The sequence below is a fragment of the Colias philodice genome, chromosome 14 (assembly GCF_061535455.1).
Source record: "Colias philodice isolate Cphi_HAF_F1 chromosome 14, ilColPhil1 Martin Lab GWU primary, whole genome shotgun sequence".
Classification (NCBI taxonomy): Eukaryota; Metazoa; Arthropoda; class Insecta; order Lepidoptera; family Pieridae; genus Colias; species Colias philodice.
Window position 1 is genome coordinate 1,070,619 of NC_143099.1, and position 14,292 is coordinate 1,084,910.

The 14,292-nt window shown below is 33.2% G+C and overlaps 1 protein-coding gene across 1 annotated transcript in view; it reads right to left on the reverse strand.

The window, feature by feature from the left end:
- Nucleotides 1-13,403, reverse strand: part of LOC149482626 (uncharacterized) — a 160,619-nt gene extending 147,216 nt beyond the window's left edge. The window contains exon 1 of the mRNA XM_089703233.1: nt 13,105-13,403. The gene's annotated coding sequence lies outside the window, so the exon portion shown is untranslated. The remainder of the gene's footprint in view (nt 1-13,104) is intronic.
- Between the last annotated feature and the right edge of the window lie 889 nt (nt 13,404-14,292).

Consider the following 14,292-nt stretch of genomic DNA (forward strand, 5'->3'; position numbering starts at 1 on the left):
GTTAAGTGTAGATTTAATAGTTTCTAGTAACTAGTTTATATTCTAAAAGTTTCCTAGTGCTTTAACTATAACAAAATACAGAGCACGGGAAAGCACTTGCAAGAAGTTTTTATCCTTTTTCTTTCGCAAAGGTCAACTTTTCTACATAAATCTTGCGAAAAATAACAATTGAGCAAAGAGTTTTTAAGCGACTTATGGTAGACTAGCGGTCCGCCCCGGCTTCGGTACATATTTCGCAATAAAAGGTAGCCTATGTTCTTTCTCAGGGTCTAAAGATTATCTGTGCCAAATTTCATCAAAATCGGTCCCGTAGTTTATACGTGAAAACCATACATACATAATTACAAACCTTTCCTCTTTATAATATTAGTATAGATAGATAGATATTCTGAAAATACATGCTGGTTCTCTATGAATTGATGAGATTCCATTATTTTATCCAAATACCGTGCGGACTGCGGTGCGAGTGAAGCCACGCTCTGACGCTATATTCAAAATTAAGTCAAAGAATAATATGTTTTCACAAGTTCACGAGACACGAATCGAAATGCGATTATATTAATTCTATTCCTGTTATTATCTTTGCCATTTCCCGCGAAAAATATTCGAAAATATATCCCTATTCTGTAGAATGATGAAATGACGGATATCAGAAGGGCCCTCGTGCCTTTCTTGAAAATTAATGAGCATTTACATCCAATATCTACGGTATTTACGGACGAAAAGGATCATATAGATTATGGGTAAATTATATTTGCATATATATTGTTAGATTCTATTCGTATAATAAAATCTGGATCGATGTTTGTGGAAGATATGAGAAAATATATTTTTGCGACGTCAAAGTTTTATTTGAGCTATTTCTATAGGCCTTGTAGCGTTATTAAACTTTTATTAAATGAAAGATAACAGGATACCATGCGACACAACTCAAAGTAGGGAACGTTCACAAAAAAAAATCAAAAACATACCGTGGCAATCGGGATAGACTCAGCCATGCTGCCGAGCTTTTGAGTCTTTGACACCCGAACCTATTTATTCTGTGCTCGAACAGGGCTGATTTTTAGTCTGTTACGTAATACGTTATTAGATTTTTCGTCTGTTATTTTATGTTTACGTGTAGAGTTACTTCTTCGTCATTTTAATGCTTATTTTGTTTCAATCAGTTCAAGGTACTTATACCTAATAACAAAGTTAAGTCTTTTGGGCGAAGTCTCGAACAAAATCTAATATAGGTACTTACATAAGAAGTCTATACTTATTCCCTGTACATACATTAATTTTCTGCTCCAGTAGATAAAGCTCTTCATACGAAAACGCGCTTGTTGTCACCCCATTACCAATACATTCGTATCGATATTAAGGTTAACGCACGCCTGAATCAAACTGGCATTTCGTAAAGTAACGCATTTACCAAAAACGTTCATCAATCATGGATCAATCATTACCTGACAGTATATCATACGTTCTAGAAAAGGACATTTCATGTCTCCTCTGTGGAGTCCTTTACCCAAACAAAAACTCAAACATTTATTTATACAGTAGACGCCTTCTAGAAGCATTTTAGAATCGTCTTAACATAGTTTTACTGTCGTTTTACCATTAACCAGTTAGGTAATTTTTTCACGCGCTATAATAAATAATTGTTTTGTATGGACAATTCAAACATTTAAAATTACTGATACAACGTGATTAATTTGTCCCTGTTTGAAAAGGTCTCTACTTATCTATTCTATGGTTTGCCAGTTGCCAAGATCATGAACTTTACTTAGGTATATTGTTTATGTAAAAGCGACTGAACATCGGAATTTTTATTTTATCTCCAAACGTATCGCAGAATAATTACTGAATTCTATTAAGAGAAAATTGTACAGGATAATCAAAAATGAAAAAGCAGTTCAAAATTCATCGGGTAGCATTATAATTAAGATTGTACAAGTTTTAAACGAGAAGATTAAATTTACTCTTCTGAGTGCAGCTCCAGTCTCTCATTATATTCGTTAAACCGAATTTAAAAAGTGTTTACTCTGTTAAAATGAGAAGGCAGCTGAACTCTTTGAAAGTTTTCTCTTAAATTTATTTTTAATTATCAATCTCTGCTTCGTAATTCTTATTTTAAAATTAAGATTACATACATATTAACAAAAACATATCGCAAACAATCGTATAGGAGCTACCAACGTTGACAAGAGAGCATTTTAGTATAGTTGGTTCTTTGATATACTGTTCCTCTTGCTATTTCGGTTAGAGCCCGGGCTGTCTGGCTGGTCGCAGTGGTTGCGTTTTTTAGTGCGCATCTCATCTGCACAGGATAATTTCCTTAATTTTAAGTCATTTTTTAACGCGTAATTTTTAATATTTTACCTTTAGATAGATCCATCAGACATAATTTTTTTATTGCAAGACGTTTTTTTCGTTGTTAAATAGGTGCCAGACGCAATGTTTTATTTCGTTTTTATAAAAAATTCAAATTATTTTAGAATGTCTGTAAATTTCATATTATGTTCTTCAAACATAATATAATCTAAAATTAATTAGCCAGACGCTAATTCGATTGTTAAGTATTAAATAATGTGTATAAATAAAAAAAGTAATGAAGCATGCAGCTCATCAGCTAGTGTATATTTTAACTATGCGACAGGATATAATTGCAAGAATACAATATTATTTACACTTGTTCTTATAAATAAAAGCTAAAATGAAAAAAAAAACATAAAAGTGAAAAATAAATTAAAGTTACCATACATTGAAAAGAATGGAATAAAAACTATATCAATGAAGGTTAATAAACAATTACATTGTTAAATTTAAAAAGCCATCTTCATAATCATCCTCATCATCATCTTTCCTCACACTGTCAGAATTATTTATGTTATCGTCTAAGGAATTGTTATTGTTTTCCAATATTCCATCATCTGTAAACAACTAGAAAGTTTGTTTCAATATTGATGTACACACATACACACACACAACACACACACACCACACACGACACACACACGTGAACACACACACACTCGCATGTTTAAGTTTGTATTTAATTTAACTAAAGTAGTTAGCATGAATTTATATAGGTATACTAGCGGTCCGCCCCGGCTTCGCCCGTGGTATCTACATGTATAAACTATCCTATCTCTCAAGTTGGATCGAACTGCACATGGTGTGCGAATTTTATTATAATCGGTTAAGTGGTTTAGGAGTCCATTGAGGACAAACATTATGACACGAGATTTATGTATATATATTAAGAATTAAGATTAATGAATTAATATTGTTATCATCATCACTACATAGTATAAAACAAAGTCGCTTTCTCTGTCCCTATGTCTCTTTAAATCTTTGAAACTACGCAACGGATTTTGATGTGGTTTTTTTAAATAGATAGAGTGATTCAAGTGGGAGGTTTATATGTATAATAACATCCATTAAATAGTGGAGAAGTACTGTTATTTTTGAGGTTTCTAATGTGATTTCGTAAATAATTACATTTTTTCCACTTACAGTGCAAACGCAGGCACCCTACGAGTTTTATCAAAATAATGTACTAACTATAGTACACATTGAAAAGGTCTACAGAAAAGTCCGTGATGGTATATGTCTATCTCTTATGGATAACCCACAATAACTTTTTTTGTCATTTACTTTTTACGACAAATAATGGCTAATTTTCGAAGCGATTTTAACCAATACAGCATTAATCCTTAACCAATTAAAGACCTTAAATATATTGTTCATTTAATATAGATCTATATGGCCCTTTACACCGTATGATTTAAGTGAATATTTTCGAAGATATTACAGATTTAAAAATTGCGGGACGTAGCGTTTGCGGCGGTACCGGCCGGCCGCCCGGCTATATATTTTACTAGCTGCTCCGCGCGGTTTCACCCCCGTGGCTCCACTCCTGTTGCCCGTAGCGTGATGAAATATAGCCTATAACCTTCCTCGATAAATGGGCTATCTAACACCGAAAGAATTTTTCAAATCGGACCAGTAGTTCCCGAGATTAGTGCGTTCAAACAAACAAACAAACTCTTCAGCTTTATAATATTAGTATAGATATACCCTTGCGAAGCCGGAGCGGGCCGCTACGTTTTTATATTCAACGTTCACAGTTTTTCTGTAGTGTATTTAGTATCAGCATTGCACCCGTGCGAGGCCAGGGCCGGGCGGGTCGCTAGTTAATATTAGATATATATTAGAAAATTTAACTTGTATTGGCAACACTGTATTTTATCTGAGATTCTTTTTCTTCTTGTACGCGGTGTGTAATGTGTGGTATTAGGCAATGTGCTATTGGAAACAATATAAATAAGTTTATGTAATCGCTGTTTTCATTTAAACCCATAACTTAATAGTTAAGTAATAAAAAATTTGTTTTGTATAGAAGATTGTTGATATACCCTAATAGTTTATTTTTTAGCCTAAGGAATAAAATGTACCAATGGAAGGTACTTGTTCCCACAACACAGGGAATCCTAGAGTAGGAACAATTCAATTTCTATGCATCTTATATTTTCGAAAAAAAAAAGTTATTTTTTATTGTTATTTAATTTTCGCGGCCGACCCTTTCTATCTCTCTTGCACTTTAAACTATCTCTCCATATACACAATCATCAAATTGTTATATGTACTAACCTTCTTCCACTACGTTTTTATTTGTACATATTTAATACTTAACAATCGAATTAGCGTCTGGCTAATTAATTTTAGATTATATTATGTTTGAAGAACATAATATGAAATTTACAGACATTCTAAAATAATTTGAATTTTTTATAAAAACGAAATAAAACATTGCGTCTGGCACCTATTTAACAACGAAAAAAACGTCTTGCAATAAAAAAATTATGTCTGATGGATATATCTAAAGGCAAAATATTAAAAATTACGCGTTAAAAAATGACTTAAAATTAAGGAAATTATCCTGTGCAGATGAGATGCGCACTAAAAAACGCAACCACTGCGACCAGCCAGACAGCCCGGACTCTAACCGAAATAGCAAGAGGAACAGTATATTAAAAAACCAACTATACTAAAATGACTTTTTTTTTAACGTTAATAGCTCCCGTACCACAAGAGGTTTTAAAATTTTTCATTTAGGAAAGTTGACATCAAATCTAAAGAAATGAAAATTATTTTGCTCGAGTAAAATAATCAAATGCATTAATCAGTAATAAAACATAAAGACTTTTACCCAGATAAATAGTAAATAAATAAATAAAATAAAAAATAAAAAAGCCTTTATTTCTCTATTCACAATATAATCTTACATGCTAAACAATATGGTAACATTAACTTATTTTAATATATGTACTACACTATAGTTGGACTTATAAATATAAAATGAATTATACAATTATAGATTTAGTGATTGTAATATATATTAATGTAAACATTAGAGAACCCCTTTAAGCAAGGGTGAAGGCCTCCTCCAGACTGTTCCAGTGGTCTCTATTTTTCGCTTGTGCCATCCACTTTTCGCCAGTTATTTTTGTTATGTCGTCCGCCCAGCGATATAGGGGTCTGCCGTGCTTTCTTTTGCCTTTCGGACCAGGCCAAGATGTAAGGCGTATAGTCCAACGGTCGTCCTTCATTCTTGCTATGTGGCCAGCCCAGCTCCATTTCAGCTTAAGTGCGTATGATAGGGCATCCTTAAATTTTGTTTTGTCTCTTATAGTGGTGTGACGTATTTTTTGACATTTGCGTATTTTAAGAATGCTCCTTTCCATACTGCGCTGACAAGATGTTAATTTGTTTTTGACTCGTCGGGTGAATTTCCATGTTTGACATCCATATGTGAGTAGAGGGAGCAAACATGAATCCATAACCTTCTTCTTGAGTTTCAAGGGAAATTTGCCTTTTAGGATTTCCTTGAAACTCCAGTATCTTTTCCATGAGCTGTTTACCCTTCTCTCTATTTCTCGTTCATTGTTTGATTTGTCGAATGATATTTGTTTTCCAAGGTATATGAAAGATTCAACGTATTCTATAGGTGTACTGGCTAGCTTGATGGGAACGATACAGTGGTTTGTCATGATTTTTGTTTTGCTCATGTTGATGTCGAGGCCAACTCTTTTGCTAGACACGTAGAGCTCTGATAACATTTTGTCCAAGTCCTTTGCGTTGTTAGCAATTATTACAATATCATCTGCAAACCTTAGATGGCTAATGTAATTTTGTTGAATCTTGATTCCCATTTTTTCCCATTTAAGTTTGCTTATGATCGCTTCCAGTACAGCTGTGAATAATCGTGGAGACAGTGGATCACCTTGCCTAACGCCTCTTTTAATTGGGAAGATAGGTCCTGGTTTTTCAAGCATTATCTGACCAAAGCTGTTTTTATATAAATACTTTAATGTATTTATGTACAGAATAGATAAATAGTATCTAAGATTAATTTAAAATTCAATATCACTGTTAAATTATTTGACCGCGTACGTGGGTCATATAAATTGAAAATAAAATGGAAAGGTCCTTAATAAATTAATCAAAGTCAAATTATATTTATAAGTGGGTCCTTCCAACTAATTTGTTGAAATTTTAAATCCGCTTTTAATGAAAGAAAAATATGCTAAACTCTATTCGACTGCCACGTTTTCTCCGGGAACCAATTCTTTGTAGGCAACCTTTTATAAGCGGAAAATCATTTTGGATAACCCTTTTTTCCAAAATAATATGTGATTTCTACTGTAAATTACCTACTTACGACTGCATGATACATCAGCTTTCAGTTAAAACAAACGTAAATAAACGTTTAACTTGAACACAGACAGACAAACTTGTAATACTGTTTAATTATTATTATTGCTTGTATTTTCTTCCTTCGATAAAAAGCTCTGTTTTTATTACCTCTACTGTCTACTCAATTATTATGTTCTTACATAAATTAAACTGACCACACAAACATTAAAATCCAAAGCTAACCTTTTACGCGAAATCCCAGTTTAACCTTATCAAGCATATCGCAGGTAAATAATGAATAATAAAATATAATAATACAATAACCACAACGTTCATGGGTCAGCTGATACGGGAAGGCTATTACCAAGATGCGATCTTGCGAAAATAAACTTTGTGCGAATGATATAGAGTCCTTTTAACGGTGATGAATATTTAATACAATTATGTACTATTGTTTTCCAGTTACATGGTTCAGTCGTGAGAATAGTAGACTAAGGCCATTCTCCCATTACGATACGCACAGGCGATTCAAGTATCCTGCAAGTCTCGGAGACTAGTCGCCGCGGAGTATCTCTCATACATTTGTATGTAGGCTCGCACACTACGCTACCGGTACAATGTATGTGAGATATTCCGCGGCGACTAGTCTCCGAGACTTGCAGGATAGTTGAATCGCCTGTGCGTATCGCAATGGGAGAATGGCCTAAGTTACCAAACCTTTATACGCATTGTGTGGGCTGTTAGCATCATAGATTTTACAAACTATAAAACCAAAACTATAGTTACTTTAACCATTTTCGGGATGACTATCACTCTGTATGACGATATAATTTATGCCGTGATACAATAGTCCATTTAATATCCGATAGAGCGGAAGATAACGCAAAAACATTATGTTTAGTGATAGAGATATTATGATTATAGAGATTGTATGTAAATTATAGCTATGTATTTAAGGTGTTCACGCTACTGCTGTAAATGTACTGTAACTTTAAATATATTACAAGCATGTCGATATAGAGGGACGTAAGTGAACAAATATAACACCACCACGCACCACGTACAATCTGCATAGCAACCCGCTCGAACAAGATAATGACGAATACCTGGAGCAATTAACGTACCCCTGGTTATCATGCGGATCCCACTTGGGCAGAAATTAAAATGACCACTACTTACACCAAACTGTAGCAAACCATTCGAATGTCTACAAGTTTTGTATAGTACAATTTATTGGCAGAGCTTTTGTTGATTAACCAATTTTATTAAGTTTACGTAAGCTTTCCTTACGGTATCAAATTGTAGAGTATTTTATCGTTTATAGTTTATGTTTAATAACTAAATAATAAGCAAAATACAGTTATTTCCTAACTAACCTAACTAAAATAATCGCCTAAATACTGTAAATTCATCATTGTTTGTCATCATATTTTTTGATTGAAATTCTAAATGTAGAGTCCACCGTTAACAAATCTTTAAATTAACTCGAACTTAAATCTATCAACTACGTTAATCTGCAACAATCCTTCCCAAGTTCCCAACATTCCCAGGTAATATTTACTTACTATTTATACTACACACGTGTTACACTACGGTGTAATGGGAAGCCAGCTAAACGGCTAATTGCAGCGGCATTATAGACGCCGTGCAGGGGAAGGGATTTCTAATGTGAACACGTAAGTTTAATCGAGTTCCATCTGTTTGAACATACTGGCCTGGGACTGACCTGATTGAGCAAGAATTTGGTGGAGTACTTAATATTTTCTAGTGTCTGATTTTACGCGAGTATTATACATTATTTATATTACCACACTCGCGGTAGTGTACGAAACATCGGGTTTTATAATATAATGAATTAATGGCGTTTAAAATCCGTTAAAATCTTTAATTTCTAAATGGTAGAGTTCTTAATGTATCGAAGTGTTTACTTATGTATTATATATTATTTAAGGGCATTTTTCCTGTTCGAGTTTATATTTTATTAGATGGTTTACGAAAGAATATAGGTTAAGGTTCACTTTTTGCAAAAACAATTGAACTCTACATTCCAAATACATCGTATATCAATACATATAATAAAATTCTAGTGTTGAATAATCTGATGTAAATCTGTACGTAAACCGGTGTGCGTTACCCAGGCAAAATGTTTTGCTTTAGAGAGATGAGACTTAAACAAATAATTAGTGTATCATGAGGAGCAATTTGTTTACTAATAGCAAAATTTGTTTGAATTGTAGTTTTTAAGTTATTTAAGAAAAACAAATTTTGCTGGAGTAACGTTTGAAACGTTACCCAGGCAAAATCGTCTTTCAAAAATTAGTTTCAGCACGGAACCAAATACATGAATAGATAGCTTTTGTTGCGTAGTAAATGTTTATAAATAGCAAAATTTGTGTGTGGTATAGTTCTTTAGTTATTTAAGATTTTGCTGCGGTAACGTTTTGGGATTTCCCAGATCTCGAAAACGGCTCAACGCAGAAGTTTGAAAAAAATACCAATAAAAGACCTCAATTTGTTTAAATTTGTTTAATCATTAGTTTTTGATTTGGTTGACGTAAACCAATGTAATTAAATGGTTTCAAAAATCAGAAGAAACGGGTTTGCAAGTAAACCAATACACTTATAACCAAATAAACAGCTGTAAAAAATACCCGTGGTTCGACGCTTGTTTACATCAGAAATATTAGATTTCATACTTTACACATTAAGAAGATAAAAACAAATTTGATTTATTTTAGACTGGTCGTACTTTAGCGATCAAATACGCAGTTCCCATAACATTAAGAAACATGGCATACTTTAAACAAATTAAAATGATTCCTGAAAATTCCTTCCTGTTAATTGCAGCTTTGAATTACGGCTCTAATGAAAGTTATCTCAAAAACAAGATTATGTCAGCAATTCTCTAATGAGCCGACCAAATTGAAAAGGTCACATAAAAGCGACCGCACCATACATAAGCGCAACCATCTGAAATGAACAGGATAATATAGATGTTTTGTTAGTACAGTTGAATACAAAAGTTTTCTGGTCAGGTTAGTTAAAATAATAAAATGGTTAAGATTCATTATTTTTATTTAAAAAATCAGTCTCATACAAATTATATGTATTGCTTTGCCTTAGCATCAACATTTTTGAGTTTTGTTACGTGTTACTTAGAGTGAATATTTTAACATTACATGTGACTGCCACAGGTGGATAACCCGTGAACCAATCATTGTCAAAGCGTCGTAACCTTCTTTTAACTTAATGTTGAAATATCCACTCTAAGTAACACGACATAAAGCTCATATTTCAATACCACAGTGTGACTTGAGTTGGAATTGTGATGCTAAAACCATGTCAAAACTGTTTGTGTGTATTAAATATAATACCATTAATGAGGATGTATGTAAAGATTCAAGTCGGTAAGTGAAAATATTACGTAATTTCTGTATTTTTTCTCTAGCGGCACGGTTCAAACATGTAAACAAAGCGTGTTGAAAATATTTTTTGTTATTCTGGTATAAATAAGTTTATTAACTCAATGGTTCCTGCACAATAATCGAGCGAATATTATCTTAAAAATTATATATTGTTTCATTGGTTCGGTCGGAGCTAGCGTATCCATAGATAGAGCGTACTCAACTACTCACAGCTAAAGAGTAAGTAAGACAAGGCATATAGCTGTTGCGTTGCATTGCACACAGCGATGCGCGCTGCTCTGACTAGCATCAAGAACGTTAAAACGTTTTTAGCGTGGCTTTGCGTTGTGGTATCAAAATAAAACATTTGGTTTAACAGAAACAACAAATTAAGTACTAAAAATATAGCTACATGTATATATGTTTGTATTGTTTTAAATCACACTATAAATTATACACTATGATATTACACTTTTATTAACTAGTAAAAATTGTGTAATATGGTACTGCACTTAAAAAATATTAAAAAATCGGCTTCACGAATAACGTTTTTCTGCTTAACTGTACAAAACATCGGTTACCAAGCTGCTAATTTGCGAAGATTACCCGTACGTACGGTGCAGTCGCTTTTACGTGACCTTTTCAATTTGGTCGGCTTATTAGAGAATTGCTGACATATTCTTGTTTTTGAGATAACTTTCATTAGAGCCGTAATTCAAGGCTGAAATTAACAGGAAAGAATTTTCATGAATCATTTTAATTTGTTTAAAGTATGCCATGTTTCTTAATGTTATGGGAACTGCGTATTCGATCGCTAAAGTACGACCAGTCTAAAATAAATCAAATTTGTTTTTATCTTCTTAACGTGTAAAGTATGAAATCTAAAATGTCTGCTGTAAACAAGCGTCGAACCACGGGTATTTTTTACAGCTGTTTATTTGGTTATAAGTGTATTGGTTTACATGTAAACCCGCTTCTTCTGATTTTTGAAACCATTTAATTACATTGGTTTACGTCAACCAAATCAAAAACTAATGATTAAACAAATTTAAACAAATTAAGGTCTTTTATTGGTATTTTTTTCAAACTTCTGCGTTGAGCCGTTTTCGAGATCTGGGAAATCCCAAAACGTTACCGCAGCAAAATCTTAAATAACTAAAGAACTATACCACACACAAATTTTGCTATTTATAAACATTTACTACTCAACAAAAGCTATCTATTCATGTATTTGGTTCCGTGCTGAAACTAATTTTTGAAAGACGATTTTGCCTGGGTAACGTTTCAAACGTTACTCCAGCAAAATTTGTTTTTCTTATATAACTTAAAAACTACAATTCAAACAAATTTTGCTATTAGTAAACAAATTGCTCCTCATGATACACTAATTATTTGTTTAAGTCTCATCTCTCTAAAGCAAAACATTTTGCCTGGGTAACGCACACCGTAAACCTTGCATTTCCCGGGTAAGTAAATGTTTGTACCACGGCCAGGACAATAGTAGTCAATAGTGTAACGCTGTTACTCCAATGTGGGTTTAAATACCATCTGGCTACAAGTAGTAGGAGTCAATGTTGCTTAAACCTCTCCAGTTTATGAGCTCATTTATGCTTCATTTGCTTTAATTATTTACTAAACAGTACTGATTTAGCACCTTTTTATTTCGAGGGTAACTTTATAACCTATTCGATGTTGATAAAATAAAGTTCACTTAAAATGTAGAGACAATCGTGTCTAACCAACATTTATGGCTTAAATTGCATAGACCTGTCTCAGTTGATTCTATAGAAGAATACATTTAACAAACTAGGTATTCGAGCTCTATATTAAATGGTCAAGTGAGAAAAGGGACAAACGAACGCAGAAATCTCTACATTATTCGTAATATTGTGTTACTGTGTCGGTTGAAACATAAAATACAAAAAAAATACAATCCTCTATCACAATATTTTGTGAAACCTAAAATACGTTACAGAGAATCCATCAGACTCTCTAACACTTATAATATATTCCAGAAAAAAAAATGGATTAAATTCAGCATCGCTTAATATAATAACGCCCAAAATGTAAAATTCATTTTGAGCCCGTGAAAACAACCCACGAAAAATTAATGTTGCGTAAAATTCTCATTTCACTAATTTTCGATATAGAATCGAACTCAGACTAATCTCTGAAAAGAGTTCTATCGCTTTTAATCCTTATTGATCCCTCATTTTTATCTCAATCGAGATGTCTTCGTAAAGTGTGCTATTGGTAAAGTTCATATTGGAATAAAAAATAAGAGAATAATATATCCTATAAATAATATCTTAAGTCACAAATTAAATAGTATCTAATGTAACTATTTAATTTGCAAGTAATAATTAATTTCCAACTTTATCATGTTTTTACGCTAATCGTTAGAGCGAAGAGACGGTCGCGAAAAAGGTTAAATTAATTATACCTACCTGTTTTAATTATTACCTACACTTGAAATAAATGGGCTGCTATTTCGTTTTATTTGTCTACGTTTAGAGACGACTTGTTATGGGTATAATTTTACAGAAACTTTCTGAAATATTTTATTTTATGGTTAATAATTTTAGCGCTCTCTCAGCCTTATAAATGACCCCTGAAGCTCCTTGACTGTGTTAAATGTCTCTACATTTAAATAAATACAACCACGTCCCATAGATTGTAATGAGTAGAAATTATTAACTTTGCCTTAAACGAAGTAGGAGAAATGAATCGAACACGCTTAGAATAATAAATGAACAATTTATAAAACAATTGTTATAGGGCTATTGGTCATACATAGAGCGGTTTACACGTACCACTACCGATTGAATACAAGTCATTTATGGAGTGGTTTACTTTTAAGGAATGCAACACACGCTTTAAGAATTACGATTGCGAAAGTCCAGTTAGTGGCGACGGACGCGGGTCGGATCAGTATAATACACTATTCAAATGATATCTAAGGCTTCAACGCTCACAATACGAAACCAATAAATCAAGTATGCGAGATATTACGTACCTATTGCGAAGCGCACGCCTTCATAATCGCGTTATAACAGATCCATTCACAAGACACGGATATGAAAACAAAAAAACACCTCAACTCAAAACACAACACAAAATTAACAAAAACACCAAGTTAGCGGGCGGCACGGTGGCACACGGTTTCAGAACATTTTCTGGAGGATATAACAAAAAACTTGCACAATATTTGAACAGATGGGAATTTATTTTCGTTGGTGCGCGACGTAAGAACTCTCGCACTTCGAACACGCCGCCACCCACGAGGAAGGAATCACAGCACTGGACCGGAATCGTTTCACGTTTGTTTGGCTGCGTTCTCTTCGGAACGATATCGCCGTCTCTTTCCGAGCAGTTTGTTAAAGCGACACCTTCTGGTCCGTAAACTCAAACTCTAAACTCTACAAACTTTCACGCAGGTTGCTTGCTCTACCGTAGCTTGAACACATTGCGTTGTTTCTGGCTAGGTGACTCTGTTAACAAACATTGTAAACTCTATATACCATTGCAAATAACCCCGCATTACCTTATTGTAGAGTTGTTACTCAGATGAATAGGTACGTAGGTAGATCTTCAAAGTATGAAATAATCGCAAATTTAAAGGTAATATCGGTTCTCGGTAGAGTCAGGCCTTCAGAGCATGTTCACTCGTAGAGCAGCATAAATTATCTCTTATTAATATTATATGTTTCGGCTCTTGTTGATATGCTCTATTTACCTAAAACTATAACGTAGGTATCTGTTCTTACTTAATCCAATTTCGAATCTACTTATAGCTGTTAAGGAAATCTTTCAATTATTTTCACACCTTGGTCAATAAAAATACATATAAGCATTGGTCAGGTTTTCGAAACATCTGCTTATCTTCAATTTCATTTCAAAACAACTTCTGAACCGGTTTCAAAATGTAGCAGTTCATGATAAGATATATTTTGCGATCTTTTGAAATACACACTCATCATAAACAATTAGTCATTCTACGAAAATTGGCCAGAGCATTCTAAGTTTAGCATCCAGAGATTCTAGTTTTGCATTCTAGTATTCCTTCTTCAAATACTTCTATTGGAATCGCGAATCGCCAATTATAATTGAAGATATTGGAATTTAAATTAAGCTTATTCTTAAGATAATAAATCTTTTTGATTGGATTTTCATATATTTATTTTGCAGATGTATTAATTTGTTA